The sequence below is a fragment of the Solea solea genome, chromosome 17, assembly GCF_958295425.1.
Source record: "Solea solea chromosome 17, fSolSol10.1, whole genome shotgun sequence".
Taxonomy (NCBI): Eukaryota; Metazoa; Chordata; class Actinopteri; order Pleuronectiformes; family Soleidae; genus Solea; species Solea solea.
Window position 1 is genome coordinate 13,673,568 of NC_081150.1, and position 12,563 is coordinate 13,686,130.

Sequence of the window (12,563 nt, forward strand, 5' to 3'; positions counted from 1 at the left end):
GTGTCAACTTCTACAGTTTGTCCCCGTAGCCCACGGACACTTCTACATAACCATTAATGGATTAAGATGTATTTAGAACCATTGCAAAGTAATACTGAGAAGGAGGCTTCCTCAAAAGGGTGGTGTAGTTGTTCGTCTTGCTCGCTGTTGTTAGAGTGAATTGGAATTTGCCCTGAGGCTAAACATTTAAATTCTTCTTTTTGCTGATTACACTTCAGATTAACAAACACTCTTGTTGCAGCCCGGCTCACGGGGGACAAAAGGAAGAAACATAAAACCCAGATGGAAGTAAGGTATCGGAAATCAAGGTTGTTTTTATGGAAAATAATAAGGCAGCACATCAAAGAATTTGAATTTCACAAAAATAAAATAAGGAGGAACGGAGGTCCTGGTTGTGTTGTTTAAGTCAATCAACAAATCTAGCAAAAGGAAGAGAGGTCATTCACTTTTTAAAAATCAGAAAATGGGGTCAGAAGGGACTGACTTTCGAGAGACCTTTTGTGTGGCCCCTTAAGATCCTGGAGGATCTGGAACGATGCGGCTCGGGATAAAGGATTGGGATGGTAGATTACAGAAACAGGGTAGGACGAGGTGGAGGATCTGGGGGCACAGACAAATTGGAAATTGGGCCCAAAGCCCGGCACAACATGCCACGCTTCAGGCTTCATCCAGCTCTCGCTTCAAAGAACCCTGAAATCTCTCCAGAGTCACTCAGACAAATTAGAGTAATAAACAACAAGTAAACCCCCCCCCCCCCCCTCCCGATCTCATCCACCTCACATCCCAGGAGGGGAGAACAAACAAGCTAAGGATCCTGTTGCCCTGGTAACTGAACCCTGACCAGCCTGCCCAGCCGCTGACCGCCTGTTTCCAACTTTGTTTGTTTGTTTGTTTACTTAAAGACACCAGAGACTCTGCTGCGGTAGGGAGGTTTATCTTCACAGAGCTCAGGCTAAAAGAAGTTGGAAAAAATAAAGGACCTCCAATTACATGTGATTTCGTCCATCCTGGGGTATTATGGGGTTGGCGTGTTTGATTGGGAGAGATAAGGTGGACTGTGAGTGGGCTCTAATGACCGCTCGAGTGGTCTACAGGAAAGCTGGGTGTGCTTTGTTCAATTGTCTCCTTACTGTAAATCGCAAGAGCGCCGCGCTGTAATTGCATCCTCATTTTTGGAAAGCCTGCGTGAAGGTTGTTGAGCGTTTTTTTCGCCCGTCTGTCAAATGCTCGTTTTCATACGCAGCCAGCAGAGGTCCACCTCCATTGTGAGGCAGGTGTGACACTCGATAACCACACGCCAGGTATGCGCGGTCTCACCTGGAGCTATTGGCAGGTATTTGTCAAGAACGTTGTTTTGAGAATGATCAGGAGATTCTTATCAGCATTTGCAAGAGCCTATTTTCACATGGTCTGATCTGGTCGGAAGTGAAAATTCATGTCAAGTGTGATCTTTCTCCTCCTCCTATCGCTCCATCTATTCTTATCACTTTCCGCATTATGACCAAAGGGCCAGTAAAAACATAGAATGTATTCAGAGGCAAAAAAAAGAAATGCTCCAGTCGTATACTTGTGCACAGGTGACGCCTTTACCTCCCCTCCAAGGCCAACGGCACTCAGAAGGTGTGGAATGTGACAAGGCAGTAACTCACAGCCCTCTACTGTAGCTCACATGGAACTGCTAACAGAGAAACCGATGAGGGCCGGGGCGAGGAGTGGGCGATCAATCACAACTCTCTTCTTTTATCTGGTTTAGCTAAGGGGAAAGCCAGATAAACACTCTCTGGTGCCGTTTCTCCAAGGTCAATCCCTGTGTGACACTAAAGCCTCGCTGGAGATCCACCAGACGTTGAGGTGAGAGAGGGAGGAGAGTGAGAGGAGAACAGAGGAACGGCAGACAGACGGGAACGACGCAGGACCAAATATAAATGTTTAAGTTCAGGAGCCAGGCAAAGGAGTGTACCTCCCAGAGCCTCACTCTGCCAGATCAATCACACTGATATCAGACAGTCATGGGAGGAATGTCAACAGCACTCACCTCTAACCCCACGTGTGAAGGCATTACAGTGGAGCAGTGACCCCTCGGTTCTCCTCACAGCGACCTCCAGGCAGCCCTGCTCTAATGGAGATTTTATGGATGGTGTTTCACTTTATAGAGACGGTGATTGTGCAGCTCTGGGAGCCAGATGTGTTACATGGACAGAGGAGGCCAATTACTTGAAATGAAAAGGCTTACAAAATGCGCCCCCCCCCCCCTCCCCCCATGTCAATTAAACTTCACTCACAGAAGAAAATACATTCATATTGAATTCAAATTCATATTGCTAGTGTTAGTTTTAGGTTAATAAAAGAGTGTTTAAGGCTTAGGGGAAGTTGGTGCTTTATTTGGCAAAGTCAGGGATTCTTTATCTTTTTTCAAACATTAACCAAGGCTTTTGAGTCATATCAGTGAAAAGTCAATACAATAGAATAGAATATGACTTTATTTTTTTTTTTCCCCAAGGGGTAAATTCTCTATGCAGTGGAATAGAAGAATAAGTAATGACATCTTAGCGAGTCATTATTTGGCAAGAGGGTGACAGTTTTATGTGTCCAATAAAAAAAGTGTGTCACATTGTTAGCTTTATTCCAAGAACAATTTGCATATACATTTCCTGGTTACTCTTGCCAAGTGTTTGTCTGCTTTTGGGCAGCATAACTCAAAAAGTTAGATATGGATTTTGGTTCAATTGTCTGGGGATGTAGGTTATGGCCCCAAGGAAGAAATTATTTGATTTTTAAGATTGAATTTTTCGTAGTAGTGTATTTTATTTTTGGCTTTGGTGGTTTGCGCTCCATGAGTGCTTTTGTTGATTCATATGTAACCTGGGTTACATCACATTTTTCTGCTGAACACATCAGTTTCATCTGCAACTGACCATCACATCACATTTGAACTGAACTTTAATTAAAAGAAGTCATACATAGAAATGATAGAAAATGTCCTTTATACCCACCTACAGGCTGAATTCACCACGTTTAGATACTCACTTGCAGAAATACCTGTGTGAAATCCTGAAACCGTCACATAATCTCGCTCTGTGTTGTTACATAAAGTGATTTGCGCTTGCACTCTTAACGAAAGTCCCTTTTATACATAAAGTTTATGTTGTTGTTGTGTGTTTTGCCCCCGAGATAATGGGCCAGTTCTCCTGTTTGCTGGGGGGAGGAAGCCGCGATAACTGTTGAAGGCAACAATGATGGTGGTTGTGATAATGACGAGGAACAATGACAGCTGTCTTCGCGATGCTGATAATGGCAACAGCTGTGAAGGCAGCGCTGATAACAAGGGGAACTGGACAGACCGACCGCATCCTGATCTCGCAACTTCATCACTGCTCCTTTCTATCAGATAAAGAGAGAGGGTTTTTTTATGTAACCCACATACCCTTTGGTGTGGAGAGGTATGTGGAACAGAGATACCGGGGAGGAGGAGGAGGAGGAATTGCAAACTGTGTGTGACTAGAAACAAGTCTTATTATAGTCCTCTTATTTACATATTCATGTGCTTGTGTTCATAAGTGATTGAATTGTAGCTTGTGCACGTTTTACGACAGGAAACCACCGCTTTAATTGTTATTTGATTTTCTAGCAAAGCTGTCATACAAGATACAAGTTGACTGCAACAATTGTGTGATGTGATCAGCGACATTAAAGCTGAGTGATTACAGAGAGGGTCACAGATGACAGAGAGCTGGTCCTCTGCAGCTTTATGGCTCAGTTTTTATGATTCATATTATTATTATGACATAAACCCATTGTTTTCCTTCAGATTATCATTACATCCGTGGCTTTCCGGTCATTTTTGAGGCGGTTAACATGCTTAAAAACAATGGAGACTCGCCAGGGCTCTATAGTGCCCCCAATGGTGAAACATGGATGGAGCAAGCCAAAACTAGGTTGCACCGAATTTCTCAAAACTTGGTGGAAACATGCGATAGCCCAAGACAAATAAAAAAAAAACTCAACAGGAAGTCTGCCATTTTGAATTTGGACGCTTCGTAAGTGAACAAACGAATCTGAGCGCGTTTATCGTACAGACAAAAACAAAACGCAGCAATTTTTACTAGACACATCAAAAGGCAAACAGTTTTCCTGCGGTTTTGTGGATTCAAAAGGGAAGTTTGGCGGCTGTTTGCCACAAAAAAGGAAGTGCCCTATAACTTCGCCATACATTAACCAATTGCTTTGATACCTGACACATATACGCTATCATTACAATTATTCCGTGGCTTTGCAGTCCTTTTTGAGGGGGTAAACTAATAAAAGTGAAGGCGTCCGGGTCATAGAACTGCTGCACCCCTCGACGTGGGGTCATGACTGCGAGTACCACAAGCAGTCCTAGTTATTTTTATTATTATTATTATTATTATTTATTTGTATTTATTTTACCAAAATACAAGGCTGGCTTTTTAATATATATATATAATCTCTCTTTTTTGGGTAAAAGACAAAAAAACAAGACATACTCTAGGAGGGGAGTGGGCAGAAAAAAAAAGTGTGAGACAATGAATGGAATGACGATGCAAGTCAGACATACATAGTGCACAGAGAGGGAGAGAGAGAAAGAGATAAAAAGGACAAGAAAGAGAGGCCGAGAAAGAGAAGAGAGATCAAGTGTCAAGTCCACTGTGGTCCATTTTGCCTGCAGACAGCTGCAGCCACAACTGACAAATCCAGAGAGGCCCCTTTCTCTATAGGCACCGGGAAAGCACCGGGAATTATCCAGCGTCTCAGCTCTCTACTCCTTAGGGAACCTCTCTCTTTCTCTTGCTCTCTCTCTCTCTCACCCTCTTTCTCTAGTTAGCAGGGAAGAGGAGGAGGAGGAGGAGAAGGTCACGGCCAGGTCCACTTCCAGTGTCTCCACGTATACCCCCCACCCTCACAGTTCTGCAGTGGGGCAAATCCTATAGATCCAGGGGGCACAAACCTCTACTGCTTCCCCTCCTTTTTCCATACGTCCTCTCATAATGATATGTGTGCATGTGTGTGTGTGTGTGTGTGCGTTAAAGGGGGGGATATATGGAAGAGAGCTGGGGGCAAGTGTGAACGGCTGTGATGTATTGTCAGCCCGGGCACGATAATATACCCATGTCATTAGGGCTGGACATTGCTAACATGTGTCTGTGTCTGTGTGTGTGTGTGTGTGTTCAGGTAGGTTTTAAAACAAGCTAAGTCACAGTTCAAAGGAGGCCACAGCTTGCTGGCAAAGTCTGACACCCGCTGTGCCTGTAAAGATCGCAGAATAAAGTGAGTAAAAGTAAAACGAATGAGCATGAAAAAACACAGGCAGCGGATAAAGGATAAATGTGTGTGTGTGTGTTGTGGGGGGTGGGGGTGGGGCGGAGGTGCAGTAGCTGGAAGGGTGAGAAAGGTAGAGGGAGGTTTTGATGTTTGCAGAGGGAGTACAGCAGGGGAGCTCATCGTAATGTATCTATTGAAGTGCAGGCCTCTGTGTTTGATACAGTACATCTGTACCCCATTTCCCTCTCTTTCCCCAGCTGTGCACTTTCACGTGTACAGGAACAATGAGACCCAAGACCGTAAATTCTCTCACTCCCTCTCTCCCTTTGCATCCATCTCCCTTAGTGTCCATGTTTCTCTCCTGTTTTTTTTTTTTTTTATCTCTTTCCTTCAATGCTTTCCTGTATGTCTGTCGTCCACACCCAAACAAGCCGATTTCTCCCTTCCCCTCCCCGTTCTCCGTTTTTGACATAATGTAGTCATACCGCCTCAGGTTGCTGACTTGGCTGCGGCGTCTCGTCGCCATAAAAAGCCTGAATTCATTGATTTCCTCTCAGTAAGAGGGGTCACGTCTTCTGCTCTGGTTTCCGACGTGCCCTATACTCCCTGCCTCATCTCTCTCGCCTCACTCCACCACATCTCCTCACCCCTCACTCTTAGTGCACCCCTCAACCGAGTCCCTCCTCCACTGTCACCCTGCGCAACCGTAAGAGAGTGGGAAGTATCAGTTTGCCCCCGTCAAGTCCACTGGGGTCTGGGTGCGCGGTAAATGAAATATGGTAGCTGTCGCATTAGGAAATCCATTGAAGTTAATGAGGGCCGGTGTTCTCTGCGGAGCCACATCTGCAGCTGGTTAGGCGCCAACACCCCCCCAATCCAGACACTACTATGGGGACTGTGGAGTGGAACACGAGAGTAGGGGGGTTGATACCAGTGGGGAAATTGGACCTGGGGTATTGAGTGGTACTGGCCAGCAGTTGGCTGGGGAGGGCTGCGAGGAAGCTGAATGGCTCCGAGGTTGTGACCTTCACGTAATTCATAATGGTGGCTGGACAGAGCATCGAGTAATGGATACTGCACTGTTATCAGGGCTATCAGCTGGCTAAGCTGTAGTAAAACCACAGAGACCATGCCACTCCACACCCACATGCTATTACAACATGTGGTATTGACCCATCAACTGAGATTCTCTCAGCGTGTATGATATTTCAGTATGCACATTTATTAACTCTTCATTGAAGGTCAAACAATAGCTAACCAACTTTTTAAAGAGTTGGTAAAAGACATATTGTGTTGCCTTCAACTTGGTGATTGGGTGTTAGTTCACCAATATAATCAGTAGGTGGTGCTAAGTTTGGCATCACCGCTGGAGTATAACACGGAGTGCCAGTAGCTGCTGATATATGGTGATGTTTCATTGCTGCTAGAAATATGCACAATATGAAAGATTCAAATCACTTCAATTGTATTTGTATTGTGCCAAATCCCAACAAACATTATTTCAAGGCACTAGAAAGGTAGAATCTTAGTAAAGTTAGGCAGAATCATAGTAAAGTAAGGCAGAATCTTAGTAAAGTAAGGCAGAATCTTAGTAAAGTAAGGCAGAATCTAAGTAATGTAAGGCAGAATCTTAATAAAGTAAAGCAGAATCTTAGTAAAGTAAGGCTGAATCTTAGTAAAGTAAGGCAGAATCTTAGTAAAGTAAGGCATAATCTTAGTAAAGTAAGGCACAATCTTAGTAAAGTAAGGCTGAATCTTAGTAAAGTAAGGCTGAATCTTAGTAAAGTAAGGCACAATCTTAGTAAAGTAAGGCTGAATCTTAGTAAAGTAAGGCTGAATCTTAGTAAAGTAAGGCACAATCTTATTAAAGTAAGGCACAATGTTAGTAAAGTAAGGCACAATCTTAGTAAAGTAAGGCTGAATCTTAGTAAAGTAAGGCAGAATCTAAGTAATGTAAGGCAGAATCTTAATAAAGTAAAGCAGAATCTTAGTAAAGTAAGGCTGAATCTTAGTAAAGTAAGGCAGAATCTTAGTAAAGTAAGGCATAATCTTAGTAAAGTAAGGCACAATCTTAGTAAAGTAAGGCTGAATCTTAGTAAAGTAAGGCTGAATCTTAGTAAAGTAAGGCACAATCTTAGTAAAGTTAGGCTGAATCTTAGTAAAGTAAGGCTGAATCTTAGTAAAGTAAGGCACAATCTTATTAAAGTAAGGCACAATGTTAGTAAAGTAAGGCACAATCTTAGTAAAGTAAGGCACAATCTTAGTAAAGTAAACAATCTTAGTAAAGTAAGGCAGAATCTTAGTAAAGTAAGGCAGAATCTTAGTAAAGTAAGGCACAATCTTAGTAAAGTAAGTCAGAATCTTAGTAAAGTAAACAATCTTAGTAAAGTAAGGCACAATCTTAGTAAAGTAAGGCACAATCTTAGTAAAGTAAACAATCTTAGTAAAGTAAGGCACAATCTTAGTAAAGTAAGGCAGAATCTTAGTAAAGTAAACAATCTTAGTAAAGTAAACAATCTTAGTAAAGTAAGGCACAATCTTAGTAAAGTAAGGCAGAATCTTAGTAAAGTAAACAATCTTAGTAAAGTAAGGCAGAATCTTAGTAAAGTAAGGCAGAATCTTAGTAAAGTAAAGCACAATCTAAGTTAAGTAAACAATCTTAGTAAAGTAAGCCACAATCTTAGGAAAGTAAGGCTGAATCTTAGTAAAGTAAACAATCTTCAATCAATCAAGTTATAAGTTTAGACAAGGCAGAGATTGTTGATGAAAAACAAAATGATACCGATATCATCTCCTTTAATTATAGCATAATAATAATGACAATAATACCACGGCTAAAAATAATAATAATAGCCTTGCAACTGGATCTGGATCCGGTTGCCTGCAAGATGAGGACACAGAGCGAAACAGAGAGGGGACAGGAAGGAAAGACACAAACTAGGGGAGAGAGAAAAACAAGGTTGATGGTATTATAATGAAGTCATGTTCATCAGTGTTTCCTCATCAGTGGACAAATTCCTCCTCTCGCCTGCCGTTTCCGCTATTTTCCTTGCACAGCGAAACGTGGAATTGAAAAGGGACATTCCAGTCATGTGACTTCTGCACGCCCTCTTCCATTCACTGAGACTGTCTCCACTGCACTCGTTCACAAATGTAGCTTTTACCAAAACTCTTCAAGCGTCACATTGCTGAGTGATATTTCAAGACACATGTCTGTGTTATCATTCAGGTGTTTTTTGACAAATTGAAAAAAATGTATTTAAAGAAAAAGAAAGATGGAGCTGCAAAAAATCTTTTTCACCCACAAAATGAAGATGACGTCATGTGACAAGTTTATTTATATGAACTATAGTTTCAGGAAAAACACTGGCACGTGTAGAAATAAACCGCAGAACTTTGTAGATCTATTTGAGTCTACCTCCGAGGGCTCCGAACGTCCCCCGGAGGATGTATCGTGCGCTCCCCACGGCGACCAACAGCCGACTCGGATCACCAGGTGTGTGTTGTGGAGAGTGATAGAGACGCCCAAACAATGAAGACAAGACAAGTAAACCTGTCGACCGCTGCACCCAACGGTAGGCACCAAGCTCAAAGACCAGAGGTTTGTCAACGTCCGACAGACACGGCGGGGTCAAAAGTTTAATGACAGTGTGTGTGTGTGAAACAAGGCGAATGGCCAGTGTATTGGGATGGAGACAAACGACTGCAAGCTGCCTCCAAAGGCCGGTCACAGCTCTTTGCAATCAGCCCGAGAGTGCTGGACTAATGGGTCAGATTAGGTTCGGAATCATCCGTCGAGACCTGGTTTCAAAGAGTCTTGAGCAGGCCCACATGGAGTCTGCCGGAGTTAATGTGCATGGTAGCAGCAGAATGGTTCAAATCATGTTTGGAAAAGCTGTCACGTCACAGAGCTGGCTACTCATCTGGTTCTCCAAAATAGTTCCATTCAACAAAATAACCAGCAAATACAATTTAATAATAGTGTGATTTGGCATATGAAGGGCAAAGAAGAGTATATCTGTGTTTTTTTTTTTCATTTCACATTTTTAATTTAGTAGATTATTTCTTTAATGATGTGTCGTCAATAGATTTTGGTAAATCGTTTGTATTTACCTCATTTAATGTGACATTCACTTAAAAAGAAAATAAACAGGCATAATAAATATTCATGGTGTGGGTGCACCAATCCACGGGAGAGTCAAATGTGAAGAAATGGTCACTTAACCTTTGGGGAATCACAGAATAACCCAGCCGTGGTCAGCCACGGCAGGGGGTCAGAGTGCCCACTGGGGCTGTCTGGTCATTTGTCACCTACAGTTCAGCGCGGGGATCATCTTCACCGCGTCATCCATCTTCACCGTGTGTCTCCACACAGTGTGTGTGTGTGTGTGTGTGTGTGTGTGTGCGTGTGCGTTCCGTGCCATTTGTCAATAGTTCAGAGTGCATCTTCACTCATTCGTCTTCGGCGAGTGTCTTGAGTGTGCATTCTTCGTGTCCATTTCAGGTCATTAGTGGCCAGTGTGTGTGTATAATGGATGAATGGGGTGGGTGGCTATCAGGAAAATGTGAAGGGCTTCTCTCATCTCGTCTTAAACAGATAAGACGGACCTCGTGCAGTTGTGCGTTGCATCGGCCCTTTGTCGCTGGTCGCAGGAGCACGGTGACAACACAGGCAGACAATGAAAACACAACAGTGCAGTGTAGTGGCAAATGTAAAACCTAACTTCATCCCAAAGCCACTTAAAGTCATTAGGTTTTTTTAATGCACATTTATTTCCACTTGCCGTACGGACGTCCAGCTTTTATTTCCATCCGAGTTTCTCCCAGATCAGATTTTATGACTTTATCAGTTACATAAGGGTAAAAAAAAAAAACCTTTTCACACCAAACCTAATACACGATGCGAGCCAGCGACTACATCCATACTTTCTAGTATATATCTAACTCTCCATCTATCTATCTATCATAGCTATCTATTGTCCACTCTGACCTTTATCTGATAACATCAAAGGTCCACGATAGCGCATTCCTTTCCCCTTAAGAGTAACTACTTAGGCGTGCTTAAGGCTTGTTGCTAATTTCCAGAGATAAATGTGTTATTTCATCATCATCAGACAGTGGATCTGAGATACGGGTCTCGTTCCCACAACCACAGAGGAAGTCACTTCCTTTAAAGAAAATAAAAGCCCTGCCTCTGCTCTTGATTTGGTTTCTGTCAAGTTGATTTTGGTCGAATTAAACAAACACAGCAGCATCGTAATGATCTTCAATTTATTTGTCACCTTTAACTGTAATCCATCATTCATCAGTTAAACTAAATTAACTCAATATTGGCTCCTACAATGCAATATTGTCTAATCTAATCCAGTCTTTTTACAAACAAAACCATGGGCCATGGTGCTGTACAGTAACATTTAAGTCCATAAAAGACAGTAAAACACAAACAACTCCCGTTAAAAGTATAAAAAAGCATTAAGACACTAAATCCTAGGCTCACAAGATGTAAACAAGTAAAACTTAAATATGTGAATCTTGCACCACTTTCTAAATTGAATGTACTTTTATGCCACATGCAGGTCCTGTTTTGTCCTGCCGTAAAGACACAGCAGTAACAGTGGACGCCTGTGCTGTGTTATAATAAGCACCCTGCATGAAAACCACTGCAGACACTGGGAGAACATTATTCTCTTCATTGTTTCCAATAATGCAATTTGTACTCTATGTAATAAATTAAATCATCGTTTTTTTCCTCGTAACACACTTAAGCACTTAAGTTTAAGTCATTAAATGTAGGTCCAGTCAAAGGAGGAGATGGAGACGACAAGACGATGAGTCAAATCGCCGGGTTCCTTTCAGGGAACTGTGTCACTGTGGAGAGGAGTTTGTTTTCACTCTCGCTGAACTTTAAAATGATTATTCACGACAGAAAATCTTCAAACCATTTCCGCACAGGAGCTTTAAGTCGACCTCAAAACAGAATTAGCCGTGTCATCTCACAAGACAGTGTGTGATTCACTCGGCTGTCTGTTGACCTTTACGACCCCGATGCCTTGTGGCCTCGAGTCTGGCCTGGGTTTCCTCCGACCGTTCCTTCCACGTCATCTATGTTGGCCACGTGTGAGAGTGACTTATATATATATATATATATATATATATATATATATATATGTGTTTATTTTAACCTTTATTTAACCAGGCCAAAACTCATGTGTGTCCTGGACAAGACAGGCAGCAGCCACACATACTTTAAAAAACATAATAAGCATAATCATAAAAGAGAGCACATCTCAAGTTACTTTCATTTGTTCGGGTCAGCTCTACGCAGGCCGCCATTTTGGATCTGCATGTTTTTTACAGTAGCCCACGATGGACAAACTTAACGTCTTTCGGGTTTTGGCTGCAAACTGAAGGCTACGTAGGTTCTCCAGGCTGATTTTACCGGTGGATGTTGCTGAAGATTTTTTTACACACTATACCTTTAAAGTTGAGCCATTTGGCCGGGAATTGTGTAAAAAAAAAAAAAAGTTGAGCAAATGAAAAGAATGTGGGTCTAATTGCCAAATCAGCTGCTGTTTGATATGGAAAAAGCAAATGAAAGGACGTGGTGAGACGAAGCTTGCAGCGCCTGAGAATCCAGTGAATGTGTGTTCTCTGAGCTTGGCTTCAGATCAAGGTGACTCTGGTATGACTGAGGGAATAAGCTATATATGTGTGTGTGTGTATGTGTGTGTGTGTGTGTGTGTAACCCTCATTAGTAAACCCCAGCCCAGCGTTCACAGTATGAACACGCCGCTCCTCCTCCCCCTCCTCTCACTCGCAGCCTCTCGACTAAATGAGGTTAATAAACTCAAGCGTTTACTACCATCACCAACACATCCCCTCCTCCTCCTCCTCCAGCTTTCTCCTCCAGCTCTCCCTTCCCTGTCTGTACCTCCACCTCTCCGGCGCTCCTCCACCTCTCCACCCCATCTCCTCCTAAAGCCTCCCTCCCTCTTTCATCTAAGCTGCAATGCTTTCTTCCTCTTTTCTTCACCTCTTTTTTTTTATTGTCATTGTTGCGGGGCGAAAGCTCTGGGATTTCCTCCCTCTATTTCCCAGGACAGAGCTGCAATTACAGCTCAAGAGAGAAGAAGACCAGCTGTGCAGAGGGGGGAAACTGGGAGGCTTGCACATCAGGAAGGGAGGCAAAGAAGATGGGCGCCCCTCAGAGGCGAGGGAGTGCAACTGCTCTCATGTCACCCCACCGGTATTTCTTTCTCACTTCAAAGCAGGAGAGCTAGACG